At 42.4% G+C, this 21,401-nt stretch overlaps 1 long non-coding RNA gene across 3 annotated transcripts; it reads left to right on the forward strand.

The window, feature by feature from the left end:
• Window positions 1-1,654: 1,654 nt before the first annotated feature.
• Window positions 1,655-13,622, forward strand: LOC309854655. Of its 3 annotated transcripts, none has more exons than XR_014306328.1 (4): window positions 1,655-1,912; window positions 2,301-2,470; window positions 11,096-11,164; window positions 13,402-13,622. It is a non-coding gene; the product is annotated as an uncharacterized lncRNA (long non-coding RNA). The 3 variants fall into 3 exon arrangements; XR_014306330.1 differs by lacking the exon at window positions 1,655-1,912 and adding an exon at window positions 1,939-2,014; XR_014306329.1 differs by lacking the exon at window positions 1,655-1,912 and having other exon boundaries at window positions 1,921-2,470.
• The last annotated feature ends 7,779 nt before the right edge of the window (window positions 13,623-21,401 follow it).

Raw genomic sequence — 21,401 nt, forward strand, 5'->3', positions numbered from 1 at the left:
GCCAGGAACTGAAAGAATGTTTCATAGCACAGTCATTGTATTTATTTAAATACTAATGGTTTATTGTATCGTTATGTTGTGTATGTCAATTATATGTCAGTTAAAAAAACTAACGGTTGTGTAAACATAAGCTTATACCTAATACTAGATATTTTATTTTCTGATCTATGAAAAGGTCCTGAAAAGACCTAATAAAAAGAAAGGGAACAATTTTAAGTATCTTTTAAGGGCCAGGTAGTTTCATGTACATAAATCTGTGGTCTATAGACACAATTCCCAAGCCCTCTTCCCCTTCTACCTAAACTGAGCAATGTTAAGACTAGAGGAGTTTGTTTGTTTTGTTTTTCTGCTTCGCATAATAGAGATGCTTCTGGGAAGACCTATGCTGAAGACACCAAATCAATCAAGAGGTAGTCCTTGAACATGTACGATGAGCAAGGTCCATGTAGGAGAAGCACTTTAAACAGACATTGATGTTGGATTTTTCCCCCCATAGATGAAAGTTTCTCAACATGATGTACTCTAAATCTTGTCTTAATTTCTCTTTTGGATTTAAGGAAAAATCCCTGATCATTAGTTTTTCTATTGAAATTGTTCGTTATTGCGTAAATTTAGCATATTTTAGGCTCCCAGTTCTCTCTTATCATAATTTCTCATAAACCTAATTTAGAGTTAGTCTGTAGAAACTTAAAATACCACCTAAGATCTTTTGCTGTAGTTCAGCATTTAAGTTAATTCATCTTGGAAATTTTTCAGGGAGAAGCTCAAAGTTTGAGAGAATTAGACACTCTCAGAATGGAGGAGTACTTCCATTATCCTGGTGGGCATTGGGTAGATGCCATATTTCCATTAATGAGATTTAAACAGGATTTCTTTTAGTTCAGCAACATTATTCCTGGACTACCTTGAACTGTTGGCAAATTAAAAGTCACAATTTCTTCTTCTCTGGCTTATCTATCATATCTTCCAACCAGTTCCCAGTGGGATGAGGGTGGCAAGAGTCCCGGTGTCAGAGGCCAAGGGCTCAGTCCTGTTATCTTGGGCAAATCGTACACTTTTCATACAGTCATGAAAATTTCTGCTCATTCTCTGAGCACTTCATATCCTGTAAAATTGTGCTTCAGGTTTTTCAGCCCAGAGTAGATACTTTCCTTTTTCTTTTACATTCTTCGGTACTCTAAAAAAAAATTTAATTTCATCCATTTTTATAAAGTTGAATAAGACAATAAAAGTTTTCAATCTGCGCAGTTAGAATGGCAATTACTGTCCTTTCTTTCTCTTTCAATTTTATAAAATAAATTGATGTGAAAATGATCATTACATTTTTTCTTCTCTAGTCAGAAGAATCTAAATGAGTCTTGATCCAGAAACAAAGTAGCTAATAAATAATATATGCAAATATTTGGTATAATTAACAACTATGATTGGCCCCAATGTTAGGGTAAAAGTCACATAAAGCAAAGTTTGAACTAAGAATAGATTTTAGAACAATAATAATATAACCATGATAATAGAATTACATTGAATTAAAAACGGTCACTTCCCCTTAGTGTGGTGTCACCTATTTGCAAATATAGGTTGTATCTTGCTTTTGTTAACTGGGTCAAAAACATGTTTTTTGTATTGCTGGGTGTGTGGCCATCCTAGTTGGCTGGGTCCTTGCCCTTTGGGAGGACTGGATGACCCAGTCGGGACCTCGTCTTGGCGGCTAGGATTGGCCAATGTAGGAGGTGGGTCAAGGGTTCAGACAGGGCAGGAATCCTGTTTAATGTGCCAAAGTGGGGCAGTGAGGCAAATGCAAGCCAGAGTACACAGAGGGAGTCAGAGAGCACTAAGCCAAAAGGGTGAGAGCAACGCGGTAATTGGAAGACGGAACGTGGAGTGAGGCACTGCAGTGAAGAGAGCCTGAAGTGTGAGCCAACTCCCCAGTCAGGAGCGGCCCAGACAAGCGTCCCAAGTCCAGGGGGAGATTGTCATTTACGGGACTGTGTTTTGGTGGGGGCATGCCTCATTGGTGAGATCCGGTGCCAAGACTTAACTGACTGAGATACCCCATCTGTAGAAGCGGCATTTGCCCGACTGGGGCACGGAGGATCTTTACTATAAAGCCACCCTGGCTGATACTTACACCACTTTTTTCTCAATGCCCAGGTTGCAGACCACTTTAGAGGCCTCCTGTGTAGCAATTACTCTGGGCCACCAGCCACTCAGAATTTCCTACTTCGTCTTCTGCCTCTGGTCTCTCCCCCAGAGAGGGTTTGATATTCAGGTGTTTTTCTTTCCTGTCCCAGTCCCCTTAGGTTTCTGGGTCGTTGGGGTGGGCTACCTCGTTTTGTGGTTCACTGCATGATGTAGAAGCTCGGGCTCCAGCCCCAGCCTTGGCCTCAAGCTGTGCGCGTGTCAGCTGCCTGTGGTCAATGAACCCGAGCAGAATGTCCCCATGCGTGGTGAAGGCCCCAGCATCCACTGGGTAAGTTAAATTGAGGGGGAAATGATAAGAGGCCTCATTTTGGTCTTGTGTATAGGCTATGATCTCCAATGAAGCTTTATTTCATTTTTCTTTTTAGATTTTATTTATTTACTTGGGGGGAGAGTGGGGGAAGGCATAAGCCAGGGGAGGGACAGAGGGAGAGGGAGAGAGAGAATCTGAAAAGACTTCCTGCAGGGCTCCATCCAGAAGCCCGAGATCACGATCTGAACAGAAATCAAGAGTTGGAGACCCAACCGATGAAGCCACCCAGGCACCCCCATGAAGCTTTAAATAGCAGTGCCACAATGACAGTATTTAGTCCTTCCCTGTGTGCCTGAGAAGGAAAGTTGAAGGACTAGTCTTCCTAGTCTGAGGTTCAGAGTGGTGGCCTGGTGAGGCAGGAGCCTCCTAGGGTTGGATGTGGCTGCTTCCCTGAGCCTACCCAAGTATACCTTCATATGCACCCCCAGCCGTCCGTGGCCCTATTTGCACAAATCTGTGATCTCCATGGTGTTCACCCAGGTCTCTAGGGCAGGAAAGGGGTTGCAGGTCTGGGTGGAACCCACCATCTCCAGGTTGAGGGAGTGCTAACCTCAGGGGTGCCAGGCAGTACCTCAATAAAAGTACCAATAAAAGTACCTAGCTTTTATTGTACAATGACTCCCCCTTCCCATTGCAGTGACTTAAAATAAACATTGCATTTATCTTATGATTCTGTGTGTGGTTGGTAGTCCTTTGGTCTGGCCAGGTAATGGGTTTGTACCTATACAAGACACAGATCCTTCCAGAGCCAACCCACAAGGCACTGGAAGCACTGGGAAGGATCCATTCAATTCTGCATTTGTGAACTTGTCTTTGTCCTAGTGTCAGGCCAGTTAGACACAGTGGCCTTTTCAAAGCATGGAAATAGAACTTAAAAATTTGTTAGCCTCAAGGCTGACAATCAGCCCATCAGCTACTGTCTTAAAATGTAAATTTGATTTTTTGTTCTGGTATGGCAAGGACAACAGAAGACAACTGTCATTGAAAAGATGGTTTATTTCTTGTAGTTTTTAAGAGGAAGGGGGATGTCATGCCATGCAGGGTCACACGCTTTGGTCAGGGAGAGAGAGCAAGGGAACCAGGGGAAGGAACATTTATTGCAGCCTTTGTGGGAAGGAACACTATGCAAATCAGGGTAAAAAGGCTAAGCCAGTCTAGCACTGGCTGGTTTGCATAATTTCATCAGACTCAGGGTGTAGGGGCCACCCATAGTTCTATAACGGCTGTCCCTGGTGATTAGGATGGACAGCAGTGTCCTGATGCGTAAGAGCCTGATAAAGTAGGTGGGAAGTGAGGAGAGGTTGGGAGCTCTAGGAATTAGCTAGCCCTGATAGGGGCAGCCCTTTCCCCATCAGGAAAGCCCCAATGTCAAAGCGTCAATACAGAAGCTAGAAAATGTGGTTCATAAGCTACCTGTGCCTTCTGTGCCTCAGCCAGAGGACTCTGTGCCTCATTCAGTCTCCACATGCCCCTAGGAAGTTCTTACTTAGATTTCTTTTCCTATTTCCCTTCCCTTACGGCTGTGGGATTCAGATGGCATCTTCAGAGAAATGGTAGAGCGCATGATCCCCAGAGCGCATGATCCCCCACTCCTGCCCCCTTGCTTATCCACGAAAGCTGAAGTATTCATAGACCACCAAGTCCCCCAACATCTGATCTCAGCCCGCATTTTGTGCTTGGATATTGGAACCCTTGTTGGAGAGTCAGATCTGTCTGTTTACTACTCCTCATTCAGAGACCCAAGACCCAACAGAATTTATCAGATAGGGACGGAGAGCAATCTCCATTGGACCAACTGTATGACGGGCTTGCCTGACACCATTGCTAGGAGGTAGGAATGGAAGGGCGTGCCTCTTTCACAAAGACTACGGTTTTTATGCTGACAACTTCCTCACTTCCTCTGATAAAACAGAGACTCTGGCTGCTGGTCAGTGCCTGGCACAGCCAAGGTCACTCAGAGGGACCTCCTGGATGCCCCCGACACCTCAGGGAGTGGACCCTGGCTCTATTTTTAAAATCCACATCTTCCCAAGGTACCGTGGTGTCTGACATACTGAAAGACCCCCCCTCGTCGTTAAGTAATTAACTGCTCTTTTGTTGTGTAAAAGTACCCCTCCTCCCCTTGCAATGAAAAGACCCTTCCCCCAGGGTTGAATTCAATGTAACTGCTCTTTTGCCTTTCTGTAACCAGCTTGGCTTTTAGGGCATGACACTTGACTCCTGTTTGAACAAGATACCCTCTCCTAATAGCTGGGACATGGTCACGTAGGCAAGGGGGCTGCATGGTCACATAGACAGGATGTCTTTCTGCTGAGTAATAAGGTCAAACTTCCCCTCTTTGTTTCCCCTTCCCGCCTTTCTCTTCGCGCGAGGGGGGTCTCCCAGGGCCAATCCACTAACACCAAGTATGCCTTTTTTCAAATGTTCAAATTGTCAGCCAATCGGCCCCGTCCCATCCAGAACTTGTTTGTACCTGTCTATAAAAACCCGGCACCACCCCAGCCGGGTGTGCTCAGCTAGCAGGAGCTGCTGACCACCCGCAGGTGCGCGCTGACCACCCGCAGGCGCCTGCGTAACAATAAAGAACCTCTTGCTGATTGCATCCAGTGGCAGTGTTGGATTCTTGGGTAAGGGGATCCGCGGGTCTTTCAATACAATGTTGCCAGTGTTCAGTGACACTCCTCCCTGGCTTCTGAGATGGATTCTGGAAGTCAGTAGACATGGTTTAAGCTCCTGGTCTACTCTCAAGCCTGTATGATCATGCGGGCCTCTGTCCCTTTTTCTTAGTGGCTCCCAGAAGTCAAGGGTGTGCCAAGACTGTCAGCATACCAAAGAGGAGAACGGCTGTTACCAACTAGATGCAGGCTGATTAGCGACGTGACCGTCAGACTGCACTGGGAGCATAGGTGGCTAAGTCCTTTCCAGGCAGAACCAGGGAGATGGGCATTTTCCCTCCCTCCCTCTGTCCTGAGGCCAAGTGTAGAGCCATGGGACATCCTCCTGCCCCTGTTTGAAAACTGCTTCTTTGTTTTGTTTAGCCCTTTGGGACTGGTGAATTCAAGCCTTGTAGACTATGAGAGGTAGGTGACTTAGGGGCCCATCCCTCAGTGGACGGCTGTCAATGTTGGGGCACTAGATGTGTGGACAAACTCCATCTAGGAGATATTGTCAACCTGGTTTTATTGTTGGAGTGAGCCAGAGGGAGGTGGAGGACATGCCTCCTGGCTCTTCTGGGTCTGGGACAGACTGCTTTCAGCACCCACTTGGCTGTTCATTAGAAGCAGGAGCCTCAGGCAGCAGCCTGTATAAAGTAGGCAGTTAAATTCCTTCCAGGCAAACACTGGATAATTTGCATTTTCATCGGCTCCCTCCGCACCAAGAGCCCTGGGGGTCAGCTGAGCTGAGGGAGTGTATATCTGCCCGTTAACATGGGCTTCTTTGTTTGCTGTAGTCTTGTGGGACTCGCTGGTATAAATAAGCCCCGCGGTTTTCTGAGATAGGTGATTTGCGGCCCATCTTGGGAGCCATCCTGAGAAGTTGGGGTACCAGCTGTGTTATCTAAACCTCTGCCTCCTCAGGGAGATGCTGGGAGAAGGGTTATTCCCTCCCAACTGCAGAGCACTGTGTCAGGGGTCTGTGGCAAGAGCCTGCCTCGGGCTTTCCTACTCACCTTGATGCTGATATAGTCTCAGTTCCCTGATGTATCCGAATCCATCTGCGAGTCTCAGGATTTCCCTCAGAGAGAACAGCTCTGTGTACAGTTGTGATGTTCAAGGGGTCCCTGGGAGGAGGGAAATTCAGGAGACTCTTACACTGCCACCTTGGTCCAGACCTAGATTTTTTTTTTTTAAAGATTTTATTTATTTATTTGACAGAGAGAGATCACAAGTAGGCAGAGAGGCAGGCAGAGAGAGAGAGAGAGAGAGAGAGGAGGAAACAGGCTCCCTGCTGAGCAGAGGACCCTGGGATCATGACCTGAGCCGAAGGCAGCGGCTTAACCCACTGAGCCACCCAGGCTCCCGAGATTTTTTTTTTTTTTCTTTAAGCCTAGAAAGCTCTTCCATCTTCTTATTTCTATTTTCTATTTTTTTCCTGATTTTTCTGTGGTATGATTTTTTTTTTTTTTTTTTTTTTTTTTTTTTTTTTGACTCTGTAAACCTATGGAAGTTCATTTTGGCGTGTGGCCCGAGTTTACCAGGTAATTTTTTATTCCATATTTACAAATGTTTTTTCTGGCAGCATTATCAAATAAGCATTTCTTCCCCCTTGTTGACGATGCTGTCTATAATGAAACATATACCACATTTTTATAAACACTGGTATCCATTTTGTATTATTTTGTTTCTTTAATTTCTGCTTATGCCAGTCATACTAGTTATATTATAAGGTCTTTGTAATAGAGTTCAATGTAAGGCCAATTTTCTGTTACTGGCTTTTAAAGAATTTGTTTTGACCTCTTTTTTTTTAAGGTTTAATTTAAATTCCATTTAAAATACAGCATAATATTAGTTTACGGTGTGCATGATATCTTTTCCTATTTATATATTAAGATTAAATAGAGGAATATTTTGTTGGGTCCTCAAAACCCTCCCACATCCGACATGGGTTTTAGTTGGAATACAATAAGCTTATAAATTAATTTGGGAAAAATGGGCATCTTTAGGTTTAGCTTTTCCCATATAGCAATATACATTGTATCTTTTATATCTCTTAATTCAGTTAAGTAGTTCCATATACATTTCTCATGAAGATTTTTCTTAGTTAATCTGTTTTCTATTACTACTTCTCAATGGGATTTATTCATTTACTTTCTTAAATGGAAAGTTTTCAACACACATCCCTTGGACTTATCAGAATAGCATGTCTTTTAAAAATTTTTAACAGGTTTTTTTTTTTTTTTTTTTTTTTTGGTGGGGATGTGGGGCCTGGAGTACTATATTCCACTGGTTTTTGTGGGTGAATTTGCACCTGCTCTTATAAATTCTGGTAACTAATTGATTCCCAAGGCCTTATTATAGTTCACTCATTTTATACAATATATTTATACATAAATATATATAATTATATTTTTATATAATATATTAGGATTATTACTTCCTCTTTTTCTTTTTGTACATATGTACATTTTCCATGTTCTATGTGATGATTCTTTCCCAGAAATAGAGAATTGAATGCACGTGTTAAATTAAGGCGGGCTGAATCATTTAGATTTTGAAATGTTGCAATTAAAATAGCATGGGTAGGGTTTAAAGACTTCTCCTTTATGTGAATAAAAGGCTTCCAAGAAGTGGCAGAGTAATCACAGTATATAATTTTCTGGAAGGCATTATCCCCAACCAGCCATTTGCAGGTAGAATCAGATGTGTGTGGATTGGCTGCTCTGGTACTACAATTAAGCTTTTACCTTTTCTTTGCTTTCAAACAGAAAGGTCTGACAAAAGCTGTGGTGCCTCCAGGGCCTCTTGGAAACCACACAACAGTGCCCTTGTGTTGAACTGTATGTTAAAGAAAGGACCATTGCTGCACTAATGAACCTGTGTCAAGATACTACTAGTTCAGTTCCCATCACTTCTAATTAGGGCTTCCAGAATTCTTTGAACCTTGCCAGGTCTCTGGCTGGGGCCATTTTAATATTTCCACTCCAAAGTCTGGCTGCTAATTTTGATTATTTTTCCTCTATAGGATTTCCCAAATCATTATGACATAGAAGTCATTGACTTTGCCTTTCATAACGGAAGCTTTCTTTTTAAAACCTTTTTTGTTTTGAAATAATTTCAGTCTTATAGAAGAATTGCAGTTATTATACAAAGAATCCCCATATATCCTTCACTGAGATTGCCCAATTGTTAATATTTTCCACACTTGTGTTATCATTCTCTTTCTCTGCTCTATACACACATGCACACATTCTTTTTTTGAGCTACAAGAAATTAAATTACAGGTGCTGTCTTTTACCCCTAAATTCTTCAATGTATATTTCCTAGTAACAAGGATGTTCTCTTATATAATATTGTATAATGATCAGCATCAACACAACTTACTAAAATGTTTCCATATGTCTTGCCCAGAATCACATAATATATTTAATGGTTAATGTCTTCTTAGTGTCCTTCAACATATTCCTCAGTCTCTGTCTTTCATGACCTTGAATTTGTGAAGACTATAGGCGAGTTATTTTGTGGAAGCTTTTTCCTAATCCTAAATCTTCAACAATTTACAAAGGTATGACCTTTAGCTTGCAATTGAGCCTCTGTTATCTTCATTTTCCTATCTAACCTGAAGACATTTACCTCCTACCTGTGATTAAAGAGCTCAAACGTACAAGGGCAAAAGCACGCGGAGGAAATTGACATTTGCTGAGAGCCTGCAAAGTCCCTGGACTGGGCAGTTGATAAACATCTCATTTCATTAGCACATCCATCCTGTAGTATAAATTATTATTATTGCTATTATGCACATTTTGCAAATGAGGAAGCAGATGCTCAGAGATTGTAACCTGCCCAAAGCCACACAGTTGGAATAGGACATTTTGCAGCCCAAATCCTCCATCTCATCACACACTTTCTGTGAGGGCACTTAATCTATCTTGACCTTCATCCACACTTGGTTCTATATAGACCGTGACTTCTGCAGGGTCTTCTAGCCTTCCATGGAGATTATTACTGTATTACCTTTTCCTCCATTGGAATGTGAGCCAGCTCCTGAGGGGGAAAGACCGTAGTTATTTACTTTGTAGTCCTGTGCCTAACTCAAAGCTTAGAATGTCAACAGTTCTTAAATGAAGACATTGGAGCATATAAAATCTAAGACAAATAAGAAAGGCATCTTGTGGACTCAACTTGAGTTTTCCATATTCAGGACTGTGATCACTGCCTGAGCCCTGGAGCTGGATTCTTCTTCTCTCGTTAGGAAAGGTTGACTTGCCTTGGCACCAGGAAGACGTGTTCTTTTGATCCCCTCTGGACCTTACTAGCTGTGGCTTCGTAATCTTAGTTGATTAATCCTCACCACTCTGACTGTTAAGCACTGGATTGGCTTGAGTCCAATCCTGGGACCTCTTCTCTCCTCTCTCTGCATTAACCTACTTGGTATTCTCTAGTCTCAGGGCTCTAAACACAGCAGGGCTACCTTAAAATTTGTATCCTGGCCTGGATCTTTCCTGACCTTCAGACTCATTGTCTACCTGCTTATTCTACATCTGTTCATGGATGCCTTATAAGCATCTCAAACTCAACAAGTAAAAATCGGAGTTCTGGTTTTCCTTCCACCTCAGTAAATGGAAAATCCCATCTTTCTTTGCTCAGACTGAACCTTGTAGATTCATCTTTGACTTTTTTTTTTCTCTTATACCCACACACAACCCAGCAGAAAATTCTCTCAGATTTCAGGTGCTGGGATCATGATGCAGTGATAGTTTCTTAAGCACCTTTTGAATTTTTACTGAAAATCAAAGAGCGTGCCCATCCTGAATTGTGTCTACTCAAAATTCATTTGTTGAAGCCCTAGCCCCCAGTGTAGTGGCATTTGGAAGATGGAGCTTTGGGAAGTAATTAGATTTAAATAGGGTCATGAGGATAAGGCCTTCGTGATGGAATTGATATCAGAAAGCTTGCTCTCTTTCTCTCTGCCCTGTGAGCACATAGTGAGAAGCAGGGTCTGTAAGCCAGGAAGAGAGCTCTTGCTAGAATCTGACCCTGATCTCAGACTTCCAACCTCCAGAACTGTGAGAAAATAGATTGCAGTTCAGCTGTTTAAATAGTCCAATCTCTGGCATTTTTGTTATAGCAGATCAAGCCAACTAGTCACGGACCAATCTGCGTAGTGAATGGAAAAAATACCCATGGAAACCATCTTTGAGAAAACTAGAAGACAGAAAATCTCCACAAATCTTCTCTCAGAGGAAGGACATGTTTAAATAGAATTTAGATATATTCAGACATAGAATTCAGAATTCAGACCTAGTGTCTAAACCCCTACCAGCAATAGACAGTTATATAGCAGGAGTGGTAGAAAATTAGAATTGAGATTCTTAGAAATGTCTAGTGAAAAATCTCTTCTATAAACTCATAGCATGATATTGAAGGAAAATAACTAAAAATACAAAATGAATTGAAAGAGTAGGAACCTGGGGTAAGGAGTAAGGAAGGCTAAGAGAGGGGAGGGATGGGGAGGGGAGGGGAATTAGGGGAAGTGGATTCCAGAAGGTGGGGTCAGTGCCGAGTGCAAACACAGGGCTGGGCGCAGAAAACCTTCACGAACCAGTCCCCATCCTTTAATTTTTAATTAAAAAAATTCCACTACCTCATTGGAGCAGTTGTGTCAGTTGTCCCTCAGACTGTCCCCCCTTTCTTTTTTTTAAAAAAATATTTTATTTATTTATTTGAGAGAGAGTATGAGCGAGGAGAAGGTCAGAGAGAGAAGCAGACTCCCCGTGGAGCCAAGAGCCCGATGCGGGACTTGATCCCGGGACTCCAGGATCATGACCTGAGCTGAAAGCAGTCACTTAACCAACTGAGCCACCCAGGCGCCCTGTCCCCCCTTTCTGATTTTGTCTTTTTGCCACCTACATTTCCTGTAAACCAGATGTTAGCTGTGCACATTTGATCGGAAGCAAGATCAAGTTCTTGACAGAAATACGTGTACTAGTACTTGGTAAGTACAGCCTCCTGAATCACTCCAGGAAGGACACAATGTCCTGTGATGGTTTTCCCACTTCTCATGGCAGAAGACCAATCAGTAGGTCCAGGGGTGACAACCTGATCCCTTCACTGTGAAGTCCTCTGTCAGCTAGCTCCTCTGACTTGTGACCACAGAGTCCAGCCACTTGCCACCAGTGTGGCCAACACTGCTGTGGTCCAATCCACCTCCATCTCTCACCTGGAGTATTGCAACACCTTCCTCCCCTGCCACTGCTCCTTATTCCATGAAGGAGCTGGAGTGAATCTTTAGAAATCTGGTGGATCTTTAGAAATGATTCTTGAATTCTAGAATCTTTAGAAATGATCTTTAGAAGTGAATCTTTAGAAATCTCCCTCATGTTACTCTTTTGTTCTGAATTTTCCAGCCTCTTCCTAACTCACTCAGAGTAAGAGCCAATCTTTTGCACTGACATCCTGGGTCTCAGAGATCTGGGTCCCAGCTCATACCCACCAGCCCTGCCTTCCTTGCCCCCTGCCAGCAACCAGCGCTGCTGGCCTCCTCCCTGTGTCTTGAGCCTGCTAAGCATGCTCCCTGACCTGGCCTTTGCACGCACAGCTGCTTTGTCTCAAATACCTTTTCCCAGAGAGCTGCCATCTCCTGCCCCTGCCTTCTACCCAGTCTTTCTTTCAACCTCCTTCTCAGTGAGGCCTTCCCTGATCCCCCTCCAGAAAATTATAACTCTTGTCTTGGTGCTGCCTCTACCCTTTGCCTGCTTTGTCTCCACCGCATTTAAACTACCGGATGCAATTTGATTTGCTTGCTCATGGAAGTATTCTCTGCCTCCACAGCTAGAACACAATTCTCCTGAAGGTGGAGACTGTATTTGTCCTACGCCATGGCCCGGGGGTGGTTGGTGCCATTTGGTGGCTGACAAGGACCTGTGCACTCAGGACTGAAAAACCCCTAACCCAGCGGGTCCTGAGTGGGCAGCGGAGGAGGACTGTTGCTGAGCTCTGAATCACAGTATATTTTTTAAATGGCATCTTTATGGAAATTTTGGCTATTCTTCGCTTTTGCTTTCTGCACTCACTTTCCAACATCATTCCCTGAGTAGGACTTGACTCCACTATGGAAGGTGATGTCCATGTGGCCTCCTTCATAAAATAGGTAACAAAACCCAGCAACCCAAAGGTCTCAAAGGCCTCTGACCACAATTAGTAAGCAGGCACTGGGGTTTTTGTCCTCAAGCATCAAATATATACCAAAGAGATGTGCTGGGCTCATGGTCCCGATTTTAATAATCCAAGCCCCCCAAACACCAAGCTTTCTTGCTTCCAACTCAAAATACTTGTCAGCGTGGCACCACACAGAGAAAAAACTGTAAATCTCATTCTGTAAAGCACTGCAGAGTCATACACGTCTTCAGTCGGAGTTTTCATTTTATTTTTTTATGAGGCTGCAGAGGAGGGGGGCAGGGGCCTGGCGCCACAAATTCGCCAAGATTTCCCGCCGACGCCTGTGGACATCATTGGTTCTGAAAGGAACAGAGTCGTCCTCATCTGCTCCTGCCTCACTAGGCTCTCACCCACCTTGCCTCCCCTCCTTCTCTCTGCCTTGTCCCCAGTCTTCTCTTCCCCACGTGTCTCCATGATGTTTCTAACATAGATCAGTGTAGCTTTCATCTCTGCTTTCTTTTTTCCCAGCACCCAGCCTCCTTCCACACCCAGCCCCACGAATGACGGGGGAGCGTGCGCGAGGGTCTTCCCTACCTGCTGGGACACGGCGCGGGTTGGGCAGCCCCGGTCCGCGCTGATACTGTCTGCATCACCCTGTGCGCTCCCGCTCCTGTGCTGTCTGGCCTCTTCGCTGTGTCCCACCGCCCCCCCCCCCCCCCCGCTCCTGCCTGCAGTCCGCCCCACTTGCATGAACTCCTGAGGGGCGTAGAGGACAAGCATCGGAAATGTCTACTTTCCACGATTACACATACCACAGGTGATGCCTCCGCCATGTCCACCTAATCGTGGTTTATTTGCTGAATATTAAAATGCTCTCGATCCACATAGGCCATCTGCTTTTCCTCCAGATACCCTGCGCCCTGGTCCATGAAGCATCTGTAGTGCTATTTCCCTTTATGTCATTAAAGGATGGGGATGTGCTAATGTAAATAACAATCGGAAAGCTTGAGTCATTTTTCCAATGTTTCTATCATGCTGTTTGCTGTATTATGATTCCAGATTATTCTCCTTTAGGTACCACTTTACAAGATCGTCAGAGTCCTACTCCAATATTTGGATCCCAAATGACAGATTTAATGGCCTTCGTTAACACTCCGATGATGTAGGCTTAATTTTACGGTTCACCTGTTCTTGCTGTTTACTTTCCTGAGCTTCAGCCAAGCCGAAGAAACTGTGTGAAAACAGAATCTCGTTGCCCATGAAAGAAAACGCCACCTTCCTTAGTAGAAAGGAAACCTGGATATACGTTCCCTGGTACCTGAAAGGGACTCTGCACATGGGGGTGGGGGAAGCTTCTACGCTTCTGCACTCCCCTCACCATGCCTTCCTCACACTGGATCCAAGGACATGCTTCTGCCTTTGACCGTTCTAGTTGATGAGGAGTTGTGACATTTATGGTGTAAGATCAAAACATGTTGTTTCTTTTCTTTCTTTCTTTCATTCTTTCTTTCTTTCTTTTTTTTCTTGTTGTTTCTTTACTTTCACCTCGAATTTTCCTGAAGAGCTTCTAGAAGGGAAGTCTAAAAAGATATTTTCCTTGGTCTATGTCCCCAGGGACCTACCAGCCCATCTCAGTTACCCCGAGAGGACCAGGGTAACTGATTTCTTCATAACCTCTCAGAGATATTCTTAGACAAATACTGACGTGACTCCCCCTTTTCCCCTCTAGACACGGTAACACACTGCATAGGCTTCTACACGTGGCCATTTCCCTTGCTCTCTTGGAAATTCTCCAGCACAGAATTTCCTATTCTTTTCTGATGGCTCCATAATGACCCACTGTATGGTTACACCTTAATTTATTTAGCCACTTTCCTACTGGTAGCCATTTGGGTTGCTTCTTATCTTTATTTTACTCCCGAAATGCTTCAATAAAAAAAAAAACAATGAATAACTTCTTTGCACATAGGTGAAATCCGTAGGATAACTTTTTAGAAACTCTTGGGTCAAAGAGCAGGTCCAGCCTTAATGGTAATATGTAAGGTCAAATTTATACTGATAGTATTCCAATGTATGCCCCCACACACACATACACACAAGTAATGTATACAGTTAACAAGAGTTTACAAAAGGCTTGGGAATAATGTAAAGGAAATAAACCTAGTGGCCTGAAGTTAGATAATAGGGTTTATGAGATATGGCTTTTTCATCTTTAGATTGTGATCCATTGAAGGAATGCTTTGCTTCCTAGCTCTCAACCTGCTGGACAGAGAAGAAACTCTCAGTGAGATGGGGGACTTGTCTTCTCCTCCCTCACCTGCCTCGCATCCTCTCATCTCACTGAGCCAGAAGGGAACACAGAAGCTTTAGGTATTGCAACTCAGGGAATAGAGCACATGGTATTTTTCTCATCTCTATTGAGCAAAGTCATTGAAAGGACATGACTGCCAATGGACTCCTGGGCTGGACCCACCACCTGAGGTCCACCCATCTCACCCCCTTTCCTGTCCTTGGAATGTGGGTTCACTTGCCTTTCCCATTCTGAGAGTCTGCTCCAAGGACATGGCCTTGAGATGGTGATGGGGTGTTGAAAACATCTTCGTGGTGTTCATGACTGAGCCCACTTAGGGTCTCCTTAAAAACTTATGATTTGGCAAGTGGGTGCGGGGATCCATTCATCTTGCCGGCATCTATGACAAGCCTCATATGTAAGTTCCCTTCGTTTATTAAACTTGCCACCACCAACCTGGAGTGGTCTGCCTCTTTCTTTCAGTTGCTCCCTGCCCTCTGGTATGGGTGCTGGGAAGCTCCTGACAGGGTTGTAAACAGCAAGCTCCATCTCCCCAGTACCAACATCTGGCTCAACTGGAAATCAACTAGAACTGAGCTGGAGACTAAGCATGATGAACAGGTGGGTAGCAGAAAGATTGAGAAACCAAGGGGTCAAGAAGGCAGAAAAGGGAGAAGGGACAAAGGAGAGAGACTTCTCCCAGGACTGGAGGTTTTATGGTACTTCTTCTCTAGGGTGGCAGCCTTTGCTCTCTATGGTTTTTGTAGGAAGTATGGAAGGATTCAGATTAGGACAGATGATATTATTCTATGGGAGCTTAAAGGCCAAGGACAATTTGTTTTGCTCTCAATCTTCTAATTTCCTTAAATATTGCTAAAGTTCTAACAGAAATTCTATTACAATGAAAAAAAAATACTAAACAAAACTATTTGTAATAAAAGATTGGTGTGGCAGAGTTTGCTGTATCCTCGCCATATTCTATTCCATTTTCTTTCTGGGCCAGAGCTAGATTCCATTTTTCTGCTTTCCTTACTATTTAGTGGGGTCTTATGACTATGTTCTGGTCTGAGGAACATGGGCAGAAGTGATAAGCACCATTTCTAGGCATGGCGCCTGACACCCTTCCCCTCTAACCCCATGAAATCACTTCTACACTTTTTGTCACCCCCCCTTTTTAAAAAGAGATTTACTTATTTATATCTTAGAGAGAGAAAGAGAATGAGAATGCAGGGAAGAGGGGCAGAGGGAGAGGGAGAGAGAATCTCAAGCAGACTCCTCACAGACTCAGCACAGAACCCAGAGTGGGGTTTCATTTCATGACTCTGCGATCATGACCCTGAGATCAGGACCTGAGTCAAAACCAAGACTCAGACGTTTAACCAACTGCACTACCCAGGCACCCCACCTTTCCTCCTTCTTGTACAACTGGAAATGAAAGTCTCCAAAGCCTTAGACCATATCAGCCTTTAGTAAAGCTAGAACACAGGATGAACTTGGGTCCTGAATTCTGCTTATGAGATCAAGTCAGGAGAGCCTAAATTTTGTGCCCTCGATAACTAGATATTAGTTCTCTCCTTGGATTGGTCTCTGTTGGCAAGGTTGCTGTCCTGTCCGGATACTTCTAGGTCTTCATAAGCTTCCAAGTAAGAAGGCACAGGAGCAGGTGTAGGATTTGACTTCATTCTATAATTTCCCCCAATTTTAAATAAAAACCTTCCCTTAATTAGCAGAAGAGGTCAGATAATTCTTTGTGAAACCTCTTGAAATAAAAAAAATAAATAGAAATTTATTCCACATGCTAGAATGTACTTCTGGGGGTACTAAACTCTATGCCATTTAGCCTTCAGCCCTGGGACCCTAAGGGATATAACCAAAGTGAGTCCTGGCTATAAGAACAACTTGTTGGCCTTTGGCATGGACAGGGGAAGAGAGGAGAAGGGAGAGTTAGGGAAGGCCAACATTCGTCCCTACGAATGTTAATATACTTGCACCTGTGTTATCTGCATTAAATGTATTTTCTCCCTTAACAACCAAATGGGGTAGCCTCCTTTTATAGGAAGCTCAGACTCTGAGAAACTTCACTGACCAGATGACATGAAATTATTGATCGGTGGAAGTGGAGACCCAAAGAACACGTGCAGGGAGGGTCCCAAGTATCAGAAATGCAGAAAGACTAGAGGTGGGAGGCAGGAAAGTCAGAGAAGGAACCCTCCCCTCTGCGGACCCACCCTGCTTCCCTGAAAATGTTTGGGAACAAGGCCAGCAAGGCTGTTTTAGCCGTTTTTTATTCTCCAGGACACTTTGGCCCTTAAGGAACGTGTTCAATCAAAGAGCTTTGAAAAGACTGTATTCACTGAAGTTACCCAGTCTTTTTTATTTCTCATCATCAAAATGACGACGACAGAACCAGGTTCCATTAGTTCTGATGTTTCATTCCACACAGGTGTTCATTAGAGACCTTAAACATCACCATTTAAGAAGACATCAGCTTTGGGAAGAAAATACTTTTTGAAAGCAACCTTAATGAAGTAATTTCTACATAATCTGGAAACAGAAATGTCTTTTATGATCGAATTTTTACTTCCAACATATTGACTAATGTCGGGATTATTACACGTCACAGTGAGCTGAATAGGCATATACTTCGCTCTGAGTTGGCATAGGTATATTCTCAAAGGATTAAAATGGCAAAGACAGGGAGGGATGAAATTAAATTAAGCTTCTGCGTAAGTAAGAGGAGTAGTGCAATATCCACGTTCTTTGCCAACAATGTTGGTTTCCAAAGGTGCGTGCTCTTCCTAGTTTGCTGGTATTTGTTACCCAAAGAGGTACCATTGGAGGTAATTTGATTTATCGATGGTCAATCAGGGCCTAAGGCCCCCTAGTGGTTTCCCATGGAATAAAATTTCAACATTCATTGATATACAGGCTCTGTCTGGTTACTACTTCTTACCTCCCACTTCCCATACGTTTCTTGTACCTCCCATCCACACTTGCTGTATTCCAACCATGGAGGTTTCATTGTGTCCACCGCTTTCCCATCTCATGACCTTTGCACTTGCATTGAAATCTGAAGTGTTACCTGTTCACTCTATTGAAGGTAGGACCTCATTCCACATTGATTTACTTTCTATCACAACATTCTGTTTATGTTTTCGTGGTATGTAAGCACAATCTGAATTTATTTTTAATCTGTTTTTTGGTTTACTCAAGTATACACATCATGTGATTATGGACTTGTCTTTGCTCACTGAGATGAGGTTAGCTCCATGACAGCTCTTAGAGGCCACGTTCCTGGGAATTTTCTTTAGTCCTTGGGAAATTTTATAATTGCAGATGCTAATGGTTAGCATTTCTTTACCATCTCTGCTAAGAAGTATAACTTACTAGACAAAACACTGGTAATAATTAACTGAAGTCCCATATAAAATAATGGTCTGTCTGGTTCTCCAAACTGTAACCTTTCAAGACACAAACAATCAAAATGTGAAAGCTTTGAATGGAAAAGTTGCATCTGTTTAGTTCAAGGTGAACCCCAGAGTCTAGCACAGTGTCTGGGTCATGACAGACATTTAATAATTACTTGTTGAAAAATTGAATAAATAAAACTGCAGGTATGATCACTCTTCTTGGTAAACTTAGAGGATCTAAGAGGATGAGAGAAGTGCCAGAATGCTGAAAATGGGCAATCAATGTGAGAATTTTCAAAAAGTGGGAGAAGGTAGATTTCAAAAGTCGTAAAGTGATGAATTTAGTGGAAATCCCAAATAAGACTTGACTTATAATATCTGACAAAAACTGCCTGTCGTCTTTAGGAACTAATTCTCAAAGAACACTTCAGGTCAGACATACTATTTCCTTTTCATAAAATTAATATATTAGACTACACTAGACAGATTAGGGAAATGATGACTCTGGATTTCAGAATGGTGCTCTGCCTAAAGTAGAGCTTCATCCCAGAGTCTAAGGAGGCACCTGAGGGCTGACTGAGGAGAATAATGCAGCAATTTGTCTATAATCACTTTCTAACTCATCTTACTTAATAATTTGTGGTTCCTGAATAAAAAGATGTTTGAATATACATAGGTCACATGAATCTGAAATAATAACCAATAGTTTGGTTAAAAAATCAGAATTCAAAATCATATCATTATACTGAAATGATTGGCTGAATCTAACAAAATTAACTTTGAAAGAATTCACTGTATGTACCTAAAATTGTGTCTAATAAACCCATTGCACAGATGCTGGGTGGGGAGTTTTCACTTAACAGTAGTAGCACACGTGGGGAAACCCCAATCTTATGGCTCGAGGTGATGGAAGAATGAATGGAAATGAACAGGCAATATAACTGCCAAGAAGCTAATGTGACTCATATTTATAAAACACTTAGAAAACTCACAACACTGTAACTGTAGTTAGGGTTCAATGTATAATTATGGATGCGGGACCAAAGTTCTTAGTGGATTCAGAATCTTCCACCTAGTAAGGGCCCCATAATTATATGTTGATTGGGTTTTAATGGGACAATGTTTGACTTACATCTTAAAGATTGAATAAATATATCTAAGATTAAAGATGATAATTCTACACACAGAAAAAAAAGGGCTCCCAAATAATAGGGCATGGAAAAGCAGGAGGAATGTTTGGATGAAAGCATGAGAAAGACTTAACATACAGGGTGTGAAAAAGAGAACAGTAGTAAGGCGGCAAGGCTGGCAATATACATGGGGTCAGATAATGGAAGATCTTACATACCAAGCTAAGGATTTTGAATCTGATGCCTGATCTTGTTTCAAGATTTTAAGCAGGGTGATAAAACAAAGCTCAGCGTTGTCATTTTAGAAATCGATTGAAAGCAGAGTTATTAGGGAAATATGGAGGTTCTCAACCTCAGTAGGATCCTATTTAATTAAGAAATGATGAGGGCCAGGATTAAGGCAGGGGCACTGGGACTGGAGAGGAGGAGCTAAGAGATAATACTCAGGTATTCTGACACAAGTAAAAAAATGGAAAAAAAAATTTGATATATACTTAGACTAAGGAAAGAATATATGCTAGTCCGGTGTTTAAATTCATAGCCATGATTAGTTTATGGAACGTACTAGAAATATCTAATAAAATTTCTATTTGCCCAGCTGGGCATAGGCATTCAAAAGCCCATTTGAAGGAAAAGGCAATAAGAGTCATAATTTCCATTTTTCTTTATTTAGCTTATAAGTACACGGATGCTCTGAGATGATGTTTCAGTCTTTTTGATATATTTATAGGTTTTTGTGTTGTTGTGCTTGCATCACTAAGGGTAGAATCTAGACTCTACTACTGAAACCAGCATCTCCCCCAGTTGCCTTTTTAAAAAGGAAATATGCTCTGTTTTAGAATTATGAAAAAAATTAATTGTGCAAGTAGCATTGTTACATAATGCAACCATCCCTCTCCCTCTTTTCTGGGATGAACCCACTGTGGGGTGCTACTCACTGGGTTCAAGACAAAATCTTTCACTGTTGTGATCCAGTGTGCGCTTGTCGGGTCCGACGTTAACTATTCTGCTAACTAATAGAAATCGCAGTATTCTCTTAAACTCCATGGAGGCGACACTGATTTTAAGGAGATTTCACTCCCTGGTTGGCACCTGATGGAGGGTATTTCCGGCAACCTGACCTGGAAGCAGTGCCGAAATCAACAGTGCTCAGGTGTCCCTGGGAGCGACAAGCTAAAAGGCAAGAAGTTAAGAAGAGAGCCCTGTGAGGGTGATCTAAGAATGACTCGAGGCTCACTGGTATCTGAGATGCACTTTTCAGCTTTTTCTTTCCTGGGATCTGACCCTTTTATTGATCATCAACCTTAATAAAATATATTCGGTTTAATGAAATGTAAAGGTTTCTGTTAGCTTTCCTTGGGAAATAAAAAGAGAACCCATGTTCCTGTGTGGAAGAAGGTTGCCAGGAGTAGGCTGCAGGAAATTTGAGTCATCGGCAGAGGAGCCCAGGGCAGCTGTCTGCAATGAGCCTACATGCTGCTGGATTTGCAGAGCATCTGAACCCTTGAAGGGTTGCCTGGAAATTCTTGGGGTCAAAGACTGGGTTTCCTATGGTCACGGGGCTCACGACAACTTTTCCATGAAATCAGAATGAAGGGACACTCAAGATGCATTCCTTTCTCGATTTTACTAGAATAAATACACACTATAATGGGGAAAAAGCGATTAAAAACAGTAGTCACCTTTTACTTCAATGTACGTTTTTATTCATACTTGAAAAGAATAGTCTATTTTACTACTAACTTATTGTAAATGTACCCAGAATCAAAAGGTCTATAGAGACATAAAAAATGTATGTAGTTTCTATTAAATAACACTTTCTGGTCACTTTAGAATATGAGTATAATATACAGGTATTATATGCACAAAAATGTAAAAAGGAATTGTGAAAACAAGTCTCATTACCAGTTTATATAAGAAAAAAGACATTCATTTTTTCATGGGCTACCAACATCATCTATGATGATTCCTAACAGGATTCGACTTGTTCAGTTAATTCACCTGGTGGCTCAAAAATCTGTAGAAAAGATGTTAATTTACAGTGAAGTCACTACACAGTGTTGGGAGCAGTAGAAATTCATATTGGTACAAAATATCATTCAAGATTTTTACATTAAGTTGTGTCAAGATTGTGACACATCTAGGTTGGCAAGAGATCTAAGAATTGTTCGAGACTGAAACTTTTTTTTCCTTAAATGACTTCTGCTGGTAAAAATGTTAAAGGTTAAAAATATGTAGAAATAG

Source organism: Mustela nivalis, assembly GCF_964662115.1.
Source record: "Mustela nivalis genome assembly, chromosome: 2".
Taxonomy (NCBI): Eukaryota; Metazoa; Chordata; class Mammalia; order Carnivora; family Mustelidae; genus Mustela; species Mustela nivalis.